Source organism: Cnephaeus nilssonii (genome assembly GCF_951640355.1).
Source record: "Cnephaeus nilssonii genome assembly, chromosome: 10".
Taxonomy (NCBI): Eukaryota; Metazoa; Chordata; class Mammalia; order Chiroptera; family Vespertilionidae; genus Cnephaeus; species Cnephaeus nilssonii.
In genome coordinates this window covers 78,478,260-78,491,014 of record NC_137081.1, presented here as the reverse complement: position 1 = coordinate 78,491,014, position 12,755 = coordinate 78,478,260, and the positions used below count along the sequence as shown (strand labels likewise).

Genomic DNA, 12,755 nt, shown 5'->3' with positions numbered 1-12,755 from the left:
ATCTACTTAGAAAATAATATTAGCATAAGAGGAAAACAAGAACAGGTTTTCAAACTGCTCACGAAGGTGCTTTGGAGGTTTCAAAAATATTTAACTTATTTTTTTAAAGATAAATGATGAAGTATATAAAAATGTCACCAGGCAAATGTTGATTTTGGGGAGTGAAAATAAATTTAGGGGGTAGATGAATTCACAAATACAGAATCTACAAATAACAAGAATCTACTAAACACAAACACACACATACATCTAAGGTGTCTAGACACAGTGCCTAAATATATGAAACAACTGGAAATAATTCAAGATAAAACAGACTAAGTATGAGTACTGAGATCACAGAAAACACAAGAGCCATTTTACATCGTTCAAAGGAGGGGTGGCCAATGCCGGCTGTGAGCTGGTATTTCACGGACCTGGAGCGTGACTCAGGCTTTGCAGAGTGAGGCAGCTTGACCAGCTAGCTAGGCAAAGGGTGGGACTTTCGTTCAAAGAGAAAACTGAGACTTGGGAACATGGCGGCTGACAGAGTGGCAGGGAGGGAGAGAGTGTGACCGAGTATAGGAGTGAGAGGGGCGTGTGTGGACATGTGGTGTGTGTTTGTGGTGAGTGAGGGAGAGTTAGATAACCCAGGAGACCCGGGGACAGGCAGATTGGGTTCTCCTAGATGAGGAGCCCCTTCTACTGCAGCAGGCACTTCCAGGCCACGGTGGCTTTGGCACAGAGCCCACGCCATCATGTAGAGTGGAGTAAAGGAGGCCAGGAACACAGCCACACCAATCTCCAGACTGACCTCGGACCCCACACCCAGACTGGTGCAGGGAGCTGCTTGCTAGCCATAATGCACGTGAAACCACCACCATGCCCCGGCAGTGAACGGTGCGGTACCACCCCAGGGTTCCCAGATGTCTACAGTGAGTGCATGCCAGAGGGACCTCCTGAGCTGTGCCTTCTCACCAGAGTCCAGACCCGGTGTCCTAGGATCCTGCACTTCAAGTCCCCGTGCTGTGAGTACAAGCCAGGGATACCCCTGCCCGGCCCCACCCCAAACCCCAGTACAGAGCCACAGCCCAGCCGTGCCCTCCACACCCGCTCAGACAGAGGTATCAGCTGGTACACGCTCCACACCTGGCCCAGGGCAGATCATCCAGTGCAACCCGGTGGACCCAGCCACAGGTCACAGGACCACGCTGCAAGTGTGGCCACAACATAATAAAAGCCTTATATGACAAACCTACATCCAAACATCATACTCAATGGGCAAAAAATAAAACAATTTCCCCTAAGAACATGAACAAGACAGGAATGCCCACTTTCACCACTCCTGTTTGACATAGTACTGGAAGTGCTAGCCATTGTGATCAGACAAGAAGAAGAAATAAAAGGCATCCAAATTTGAAAAGAAGAAGAAAAACTGTCATTATTCACTGATGACATAATATTGTACATAAAAATCCTAAAGACTCCATCAAAAAACGAGTTAATTTAATAAATGAATTTGGCAATGTAGCAGGATACAAAATTAATACCCAGAAATCAATGGGTTTTATACTCCAATCATCAACTCACAGAATTAGAAACTAGAAAAACAATCCCATTTACCATCGCAACAAAAAAATTAAGATACATAGGAATAAACTTAACTAAGGAGGTAAAAGACCTGTACTCAGAAAACTACAGGACATTGAAAAGGAGATAGAGGAAGATATAAAGAAGTGGACGAATACACCATGTTCATGGATTGGTAGAATCAATATCATTAAAATGTCCATATTACCCAAAGCAATCTATAGATTCAATATGCAATCCCCATTAAAATACCAATGGCATATTTTACAGACCTAGAACAAACTCTCAAAAAATTAATATTGAATAAAAAAAGACCCGAATAGCTGCAGCAATTCTGAGAAAAAAAGAACACAGTTGGAGGGATCACAATACCAGATATCAAGCTATGCTACAAAGCCACTTTCTATCCACATGTAAATAACCTAGAATTTTTTAAATCAAAAATTTAATTCCTTTGATATACATGGTAAAAAGAGAGAGCAAGACAGAGGTCAGAAACATATTTTTAAGTAAAATATATTTTCCTTATGAACCTCCCAGCAAGACACAAGAAAAATAAGCCAAATTCACTCCTGGAATTGCCACACTATGAAGAGAATAAGTTGATCCCAGAGGTGACCCGTTTTCGTGTTTTAGGTCTTTATGGACTTCCATCAGAGCGGTGGAGTCCATAAAAGTGAGGCCACCACACAGACAACTTTCACTCCGCACATACTTCATATATGGTTGATACCATGTGCTTGTTTACCTTGACAAATACCAGCTGGTGTGCAGGAAGCTCAAGACTGAGGAGCTCAGTGAGCATCCGAGGGTTTAAATCAAACTTGGCCGTGGCGGAGCATAAAGCAATCCTCAGAGCTGTAAGTTACTCTAAGCGGACCAGGGCGGTAATTCACCTTGTTCTGACACAGTCAGCACCGCACCATCAGGCCTATGTAAAATAGGATCAATCCACACAGAGCTCTGGGACGCATCTGTTCAACTCAGACAGATGACCATCCAGGGAGCTCAGTTAGTTCAAAGAGCAGGCAACTGAACTCTTCGCTGATAACCAGCCACTGTTCAGTCAATCGTGGAGGGAGATCATCAAAATGCCCTTCCCCAAAAGGGTCTTGTTCATCTTCTGGTGACCAGCTTCCCCAGCCCAGCACTTAAGGGGATTCATGGAAGGTTTCCTGAGGCCATCTTAATTTATAATTAATTAATTAATCCATCCAACTGCTTAGACTATTTACTGAGCAGCTCCAGATGGAAGATGCTGAGCATACAAATGTGACTGTTCTCATGAAGCTCAAGGTCTTACAGAAGGAGACAGGAAATAGTCAATTACAGGCAGTCCTCGGGTTATGTTAGACCTGAGGTACGTCATTTCATGGTTACGTTGCCATCTCCCATTCACAGTATTTATAAATAAATAAAAAGTTCTGTCATTTCGACGTATGTACATATGTGCTTTATGTTTTTTATTATTTACCACAAGAAAAGGTCAGGAATTGTTATCTTTCTTTTAATTTTGTTGACTGTTTCACTTCATTACTGCTGTGCATGTGCTCCATGTGAGTGATGTATGTGCTTATGGCGAAACTCACATTATGTTGCGCCGTAGGAACGGATCTCTGATGTAACCCGAGGACCTACTGTATAAATAGTCAAATATAAAAAAGAGTTTGCAGGAGCTTCAAGGATCAATACTAGAGGAATACAGAAGAGAGGTCAGGAAGCAAATGTCCACAGTTGATACCAGGAAAGTTAACTAGGAAATGCCCTTGAGGTGGAAGGAAGGGAGGGGAATTTAAAACGTCTGAGCTCTGTGTAGCTGGGGAGGGAAATGAGGCTGGGTGGGCTGACGGGGCTAGCCCACAAGTCGAGGAATTTTGCCTTGGCCCTATGGGCAAGGGGAAGCCATTTACCATTTTCAAGTGTGTGTGTGCGTGTGTGCGTGTGTGTGTGTGGGGGGGTGGGGGGGTGTGACTGTAGGACTTGGGGTCTGAAATAGCACTCTGGTACAGTCTGGAGGACAAGTTGAAGGGAGGTTAACAGAGATGTATGAAAAATAAGATGCTACTGCAATAGTCTAAGCAGGAGTTGACTGAACAATGACAAGCTCACAGAATGAGATGTCATAATTTGCAAATCATCTTTTAATTTTGAGTCTTTAGTATGCAATTCCTCCAGAATGACAAATAAACTAATGTTTCCTTAGGTCACTGCTGTTCAGAGAGTGGGCCCACAGCCCCTGGCATCAAAGTCCACAGAGTAAGGAGAGGGCAGCTGAGTTGCTTGCTTAAAACTGGAATACCTTGGCCAACTGTGGCCCTAGCAAATCACAGTATCTAAGCCTGGAGCTTGGACTCTCTAGTTTCAGAGAACCCTGGGTAATTCTAAGCCACGTGCAAGTTTAAGAGCCTCTGGACAAAGGCGTGCCAGCACAGAACATGAGTCACTTTCACCTTACGCAAGTTTTTGAGGTTACACCTTAGATCTAATTTTTATAGTAAATAAGTAAATGAACAGATAATTATTAATCATTCAAATCACTGGAGAGTAAAGGGGGTGGCTATTCATAGTACACTGGGACTCTAGGTGTAAGTCAAGCAAGCTGGGGCACGCCACCCAGAGCTTGCTAAGCACTGCTTCAGTAATAGACGCTGGCTGTTGATATGCACAATAGAAGCTAGTCTATATTGGTGTGATGAGAGACCCCTGGACAACCTCTGAGTTCTGAAGGCCCAATGCCCACCATGCATGGCTGTGCCTTTCAGGGAAGCTGATGGCACTCACAGTTTGTAGCTACTCTGAATGGCTTCTACTGCAAAAGTCGCTGAGGTTCCAAGAGACAGATTCTGTGTGTGCAAAATGGGAGGAAACCAGTTTTCCTGCTTAGAATGTCTTCCTAATTTAAAAATGATGCTTGCTTATCCTTTATGTTTTTATAAAAAATAGGAGAAATCTGCCCAGCATTGTCCTAAATGAGGTAGAATGTGGCAATTGATAGTCATGATGGGATCACAGTTTCAATAAGAAAGGTAATAAAAAAGTTTAAAGATTCTTGCCCCTCCCCCCTTTCCCCTGCCCCATGCTCAGCGCCCAGGGTATGTGTGGTTGCCTGGACCTCAATGTGGTGGCCTGGGGGGTGGCACCAGGTCTGAGCGCAGTAATGTAAGAAAAACTGAAGATTCCCAAGTCAGCGCAGAAGGGAAAGACCGCATGTCACCTTGGGACAGACCTTGGCATTTCACTCGATAGGATAACGGGAGAGTCATGTCGTCTGTTTGTTGAGGTCCCTGAAGTTCCATCTCACTGTGAACTATTCTTGTCCAGGTGGGAGCACAACCCCCCTTTTCATCAATTGTTAGAACAAGTGGAAATAAGAAATCTACATTCCAGTTCTAGCTCTGCCACTAACCAGCTGTGTGATTTTAGTCAAGCCACCTGACCTCCACCTTCTTCAATTTCTTTATTTGTGAAGAAAACCCATAGAAAGAGAATAACTCAAACTTATACAATTTTGATCATCTGTAAAAAAGTATTTAAAACACTGCTGAAGTTCCAGGATTTAATGCAGAGTGGCAGGAAAGTTAGACCTGCCTAGAAGGCATGCCTAATAAAATCATAAAATCTCTCTCTCTCTCTCTCTCTCTCTCTCTCTCTCTCTCTCTCTCTCTCATATATATATATAAAACAAAAACAAAAACAAAAACAAACAAAAAACCTTCCCTCTTTTTGCTGTGCTTTGCTTGGGCCCTATGATAGAAGTCACCTAAAAAGGCCTGATGAGCCAGACTGAACAAGCAAGAATTTAGTAAAACATACTCCCAACACTCACAGGAAATGGTGTCAATATGAGTTCCTCTGAAGGCATTTGCTTATGGGAGGAATAATTCTAAGTACCTCCTGGTGGCAAGGCTTTATGAAAATAAAGAGAATTCACTGGCTTCTCTATTTCATCATTGTAGCTGATGCAAACATGACACCTGCATGTAGAAGCACTGCATGTAAGCTGCTGCTGACAGCTATGCTCCGGTCAAGCTCATTCATTCATTTCTAATGGGACTGCCCTTTCCTCTTACCATTGCTCAGTCAAAGACAAAAAAGAAACAAATAAACAAACAAAACAAAACAAAAAAAAAACACCTCAGGAACTTGTAGTTGTCTGACTCAAAGACAGCAACATTAAATCATAGCAATACGAAGAGACATCCACCTTCGGAAAGCTAGTCAGTCACAGAAGTCAGTACATAAGTTTCATTTTGACTATTTACTCATTTGTTAAATCCACCTATTAATTTGTAGTAAAAATATACAAAGCTATGACTTAGGAATGATCACATAAGGCAGAGATTAGGCTGGTGGCAGCAGGAAATGCTAAGTTCTTCTCAAAATACAAAAAAGAAGAAATACCACCTAATATTTGTATAATACCATGGAGTTAAACCAAACCACCTCATACAGATCACTTACACATTCACAGCCACAGCAAAGAGGACAAATATTCTAGACTCCCTTTAGAGACAAGACAATGGCTTTGTTCAGTTACAGAACACACGAGTCACGGGATGTAATGTACAGCACAGGGAATATAGCCAATAATCTATAATAATAAAAGCGTAATATGCTAATTAGATCGGATGTCCTTCAGGACGACCTTCCAGAAGAAGCCGGGGCTGCAAGGAAAGACAGGGTCCCAGGTGCCAGAGGGAAGCCAGGTACTGGCAGCTGGGGGAAGGAAGGCCTACTCTTGCATGAATTTCATGCATCGGGCCTCTAGTATCATAATAACTTTTCACAGTGACACATGGTTACTAGACTTCCATGGTGACCACATCATAAAGTATATAAATGCCAAATCACTATGTAGTGCACCCGAAACTCATATGTCGTACATCTACTATACTTTAATAGAAAGAAAGAGAAAACAGGCTCTGATGAGTTAAGTGACCCATCAACAGGAAGTGGCAGAGGCCAAAATTTGAATTCAGTTCTGATTTCCAATGTCACGCTCTTTCCACAAGCTCAGTCACTTCTTTCAATTTTCCCAAACACAGCTGCCCTTAGTGGGGGTTCTATTCAGGATCTGTGACCTTCACTCAGCTGTGAACAGTGCTGCTGACAGCTCCTGGGCTCCCAGGCCACCTCCGGGGAGTGGGTGATCTTATCGGAGATGCCACCTCTGGCCTCAGATGACTGTCAGCAGATTAGGTTTTCCCAGCACTACCACTTCATAGTTAATGATGATTCAATTAGTTCAAAATGCGCGCGCGCGCGCACACACACACACACACACACACACACACACACACACACACACCATATTACAAGCTGAATGGAAATGCAGAGGCCGGCGTCTGGCTGACAGTGAGCCCCGGTGGCGTCAGCTTCTGTGATTTATTTACTCATTTGTTTTCTGGTGCCGGGGAGGGTGCACAGAATATATTGTCACTTTAGATAGCACTTCGAAAAATGCCATAAAAACATTCCCAGGGATCACTAGCAGCCTTTGTTCAGCACTAGCATACTAAATTTTAAGGGGGAAAAATAGCGTCAGATAAATCACAGAATTTTAAAAGAACATCCCAATTTGTTCACAGTTTAAGATTACTACTGTCAGGCAAACATATAAAACTCTTCTTTTTCATCCCCGGATTTAACTTACAAAGTGAACTAAGCACACAGTAAAATCCCCAAGATTAAATGTGTATGATGGATAAGAGAACAAAGTGTTTTCTTTATGTCTCTAATATGAAGTCACGACCATTCGCATATCAATTCACATCTACTTCCTATTATTCTTCACTCAAAACACTCCTTGGCATCACAGCCTATCGTCCATATTGAACATCTCTGTAAAGTTACATTAATAAATTTTCAGATGATGCTTTTATTGCCTGTTTCATCTATCAGCAACATTTATTTCCTTACCAAAAGTTCAATTCTAAAGGCACTTTATACAAAGGGAAACTCCACTGTGGAATAGAACGGTGTGAAAAAGTGAGCTGTAATTTTCCACCAAGGCATGCTGTAGGTGCCTGGACATTTAAGATTAGCAATAGAAATGATGTCCTTGTAGCCCATGGATGGCTGTCTAAATGTAACATGAGCAGAAATAAACTAACAACAGTAAGAAAGTCATGTAGAAGAAAAATTTCAGTGGTTAGTGGTTACACTTAAACACTTGAAGTCATTAAAAATAACCCATAAATTAATGTCAAAATTTGCATTCAAATTCTCTCTCTCTTTCCTTCTCCCTTCTCCCCTGTCCCATTTTCTGAAAGAATTCATTGGTCAGGAAGCCAGAGAGCCCCCAGAGGGAAGGCTCATAGACTGAGGGTGGCCATCCCAAACGAACCAATAATTCAGCCATTGACTAGTTAGTGGTAGGTGGGTGGGTATATTTACTGTTGCCTTTAAAAAAAATTATTGATTGATTTGAGAGAGAGGAGGAGAGAGAGAGGAGGAGAAGGAGAGAGAGAGAGAGGGAGATCATTTTGTTGCTTCACTTATTAATGCATTCATTGGTTGCTTTTTATTTGTGCCTGACTTGGGATCAAACCTGCAATCTTGACATATTGGAACAACACTTCAACAAACTGAGCTACCTGGACTCATGTCTTTTCATACACCCACAATAGGCATATGTCTGAGATTCCTGGACAAATTTTAATTTAAAGTAAATTTAAGCTATTTAAAATTTTCTATTTCACCATCTTCATAAATATACATTGTCAGATGACCAATGTTTGCAATTTTTTTCAGAAAATATGGGTCAGTACTATTATACAGTCAGATGTCAGATACTATACTATAGACTACTATCAATAGTGTGTGTGTGTGTGTGTGTGTGTGTGTGTGTGTGTGTGAATACACACAATTGCTGGCAAAGAAATATTTATATTTATGTATATTCTGAGTTTGTTAAACTGAATTGAATTGGCCAAAAATTGCCTCTGCTAAGATAGTTATTTAAGCGTCCCAATACAAATGCAATAATAATAATACTAATAATCATTAGTTCATATGGAGAAGCCTACTAGTCATGCCAAATTCAGTAAACAGACACCATGTGCAGTTCCCCAGGCCTCAGTTCCAACGTAAGACCCTCAGGGACAAGAGTAACGCTTCTATGTCATATCCTCTTTGCCACACCCTGCAAAAGCAGAAGGAGCTCAGCAAATGTCCAGTGTTGCGGAATATGGCAATGCTGAATGAGAGATGATATTATCTTCCTTTACCTCCAATGACACAGTAAGTAAGCTTAACCCTGAACTATGTATTCTTAAGCACTTTTAACAGAAAACCATTTTTAAGCAAGTATTTCAGTATCATAAACATAATACCATGGATTATTAGGGTATTTGCATGAAAGACAAATGCAGCATTAAACTGACTTCCGCTCCTACCTAGAACATGAGATTTTGCATGCTTCTCCTTTAACCACCATCCCACCACATGCATCTCTCACAGGGACGCATGACCTTTGAAGCCATAAAGTTGTCTCTCCTAAAATGCCCTGGAGATTTCTGGAGACTGGCAGACCCCCTCCTAATCAAGGCGTTCCATTCCTCCCACCTCCCACCTCTGGGGTTACCTAAAAGCAGAGCTCTAATGAGGTACATCCGTTGCACTTGGAAAGACAGGGATGGATTATCTCATTAATTCTCTTGGGGGTGCATGTCAGAACAGAGGAAAGCTTCACCTATGTGCACCTAAATGGAACTTAGAGCTAAAGCAAGAATATGACCTTTTTTCCTAGTACAATTTACATAATGCCTGCTCTCTCTAGTCAGACACAATTCAGTGCATGGAGCAGGGCTCCATTGTTTGAGATTTTTACTGGAGACATTTCACCAGCAATACTGTCCTGGTGTGTTTTTGACATTAAAACTATTATTTTTATCCTTATCCCCTGGAAGCGGCGGGAAGCTAACACTTTAGGTGATTCTTTGTCACTGGTGGGATGTACATTCTGACAAGCCACTCATAGCCACAGTGGGAGCAGAGAGGCAAGGAGCGCTCTGCAGACACCTGCAGCCCTGCTGGTGGTTCATCGGGCAAGGGAGGGAAGGCAATTCAGAGAAATCAGAAATAAGCCTGGTTCTAATGACCATCAGAGAAGTCAGGAGATATATATATATCGAAAACTTGAGTAACCATTTCTTCATGCAAAACCTCTGTGCATTTAAAGAATAAGTTGTGATACCTGAGACAATAATCTCTCCCAGAGTTCTTCCAACTTACTCCAACCAACAGTCGTCTAGATCCCTCCAACAGCCATCTCAGTGCTAAGCAACTCTGCGGCCACAGGAAGAGGGGAAACATAAAACCAGCCACTGAACTGGTTTCTCCTTCCTGGTCTGCTGCTCATGGTCAGTGCAGCCTTGGCAAAGCCCCTTGGTTTCCTGCGACGTTGTTTCCTCACCTGCAACATGAGGCGGCTGATATTGGAGGTAACTTTTCTCCTTCTGAGCATCTAGGACTTGCTCATCTCCACACAGTGACTGACACTCATGTGTCACTATAAATCTTTACTCAGAAAACCACAGGAAACAGGGGCTGGCCGCCTCACACCCAGCAACATGACAATGAGCAGCTGGTAACATGGCCTATGCTCTTGGCCACCCTAATAAACTGAGATTGTCTGCCCCTTCCAAGTAGCGCTAAAGTCCAAGATACCAGATGATCACTTTATAGACTCCCCCTCACTAAACACTAGCCCTGCCGCACTCTGGCCATGACTAACGCTACGCCGTGAGGATCCTGCTCAGTTTTCACGGGGACTGAGCTCAACTGACTTTTCCAGGAACTACCCAGATCCTGGTGGGAGAGCCAGACACAGCGCCCAGTGAAAGGGTCTCTCACCCGGGTCTGGGGTAGTTCCGGGCAAAGTCAGCTGAGCTCAGTCCCCGTGAAAACGGAGCAGGATGCTCACTGCGTAACAGGTCATGGCCAGGTCGGGAGTTCACCCTGAGAACCAGCTGTGGCGCATGGCTGCCCACTACCTCTCTGCCATGTTCACACTGTCTTCCGAGGGCCTGGTTTTCATAATGCAAGGACAAAGACTTAGTCTGGTAACTTTCTAAAACTTGCTAATTGTTCTAATTTTTAAAAAGGAAAATAGGCCTCAAGCACAGTTAACAGGCAACACTTATTAGGGTAAACTGAGAATCATGTCATGTTTCCTTTGTGCCCATGGTTCCCTCCTATTTGTGCAACTGAGATCGTTTCACTTGCAGCCACGCCTTCCTACCAGCTGGGCTTTCCTCAGCCCTGCCGTTTCCTCAGGTGTCTCCACTGTTCTCTGCCCGCCCTGTCCGGGTCTCTGAACCGGGCCCCTCTGCTCCAGCATGTTCCTGCATGACTCACTGACCTTTCCCACGTCCACATGTTCCCCCAACAGTCTTTTCAGCTGACCCATAAGAGCCTCCTCAGCAATGCGCTCACTACTAACCCATGGACTGAAAATGGCTGGGAGTGAGGTCCCCAGGCCCTGAGGGTAAAGCAAATCCACCAACATTTCACAGCTTGTGAGAGACTCACTGAGGAAACTTAAAGCTTTTTAAGTTTCTCATAACCCTCTGATATCTCTCACCTGAGTACCCATAATCCTTTGCTGTACCTCAGTGGAATACCCCTCCTCCTTGGTGGTCTCTCATCAGAGAACCCATAGAACCAAAGGACCTTTCCATTTACGTGAATTTTACTGTCTTTCAAGGACTAACTCAACTGAAGTTCAATGTGTCTTCTAAACAAGGTACCAGGTTGGCTACTCGGGGGTGGGGTGGGGGGGGGAATTGGTGGTAGGTCAATGAATCCAAGACCCTGAAGGCAGGGAGCTTTAGGAGGCTGAACAAGAAAAGAAACGCAGGTCACTCTAAAACCTTGTAGTGCGGTGGACCTCGAACAAGGCTGCACATTAAACTTGACCTGTGGAGATTTTTCAAATCCTCATGACCAGGCCACACCCCAGACCATGACATCAGAATCCTGGGTGGAACCAGGACATCACTCATCATCTCCAGATGATTGCAAGGCCTGGCCAGATTGGAGAACCACTGGTACAGAATGGAATAATGCGTGCTCCCCCTGCAAGACTGCGGGACTTGGAATCAAAAGGCCAAGCCCACTGGGACCTGACAATGCACGATGCTCATAGTCAGCTGCTGCTGGGAAACAGCTTCTCCACCTGCAAAGCGAGGCCGCCCTTCCTGCCCTTCCTATCGGGAAAGGTTAATGCAGGGACCAAATGAGATGATGTGCAAGTGTAAACCGTAAAACACATATTAATTTTTCTTGCGGCAATTTTCACTACCAAGTTCTCCAATGGTGATTATGCAATGCTCAGGAGAAAACAAAAGGAAATAAATAGCCAAAGAGAAGAAAAATACAATAATAGAAGGATTAGAAAAAAATTAAATATAATGACTCTGGAGACATGCAGCCTAATTTGTATCTTAAGGATATATTTACCAGTCACGTAGTAAATGAAACAGAAGAAAATGCTTGCAGTGGGATTGTTTCCAGATCATCACTTATAATTACAGTAGTGGCTTCCTAATTCAGACTAAGCTATAGGCTTGGCTTTAATGGGGAGAAATGAAGTTACCATGCTAATTTATTAACTTAGTGTAGAAGCCAACTTTATTGGAGGGGGTGGAGTGGCAAACATATACTCTGGTATATTTACAAAACAATGGATCATCATGAATGACAATCAATCTTTGCTTGTTCATTTAAACAGATGCAGACAGAAAATAAGCCATTATAGGACCCCAATTCAATGGGGTTGCAAAGGGCCTCTGCAATGTCACTTTGCCACATGGTGCATCCACAGAAGGCATGCAGGAAATGGCACGAGCTAGCATATTGAGCCTTCAACAGTTACTGTGCTGGTCCCAGCCTGGGTCTGGGTCCTGGGAGTGTGAGGGCAGGAGAAGGAGGAGCAGAGGTTTTTCTCCCCTTTTGGTTGCATGTAGCACTGGGCAAGCCATAGGAATACTGGCTGTAATCTGTCCATCATATTTGCTGGCTTTCTCTTCACTTCTCTATCCAAATGCTACTTCTTGACACCTCTTCCCTGGTACCCTTGTTCAAGGTGAAGTCTCACCCAGACTTATTAAATCAGCACAGAGGATTATAAGCTCCTGAATAACCTGAGGAAAATTATTTTCTTGTCTCCTTCCCCTCCACATACA

General features: G+C 43.3%; 1 protein-coding gene across 5 annotated transcripts in view; it reads right to left on the bottom strand.

The window, feature by feature from the left end:
• The window catches only part of NCKAP5 (NCK associated protein 5), a 965,452-nt gene that overhangs the window by 297,262 nt on the left and 655,435 nt on the right, over positions 1 to 12,755 (bottom strand). The window lies entirely within an intron of this gene.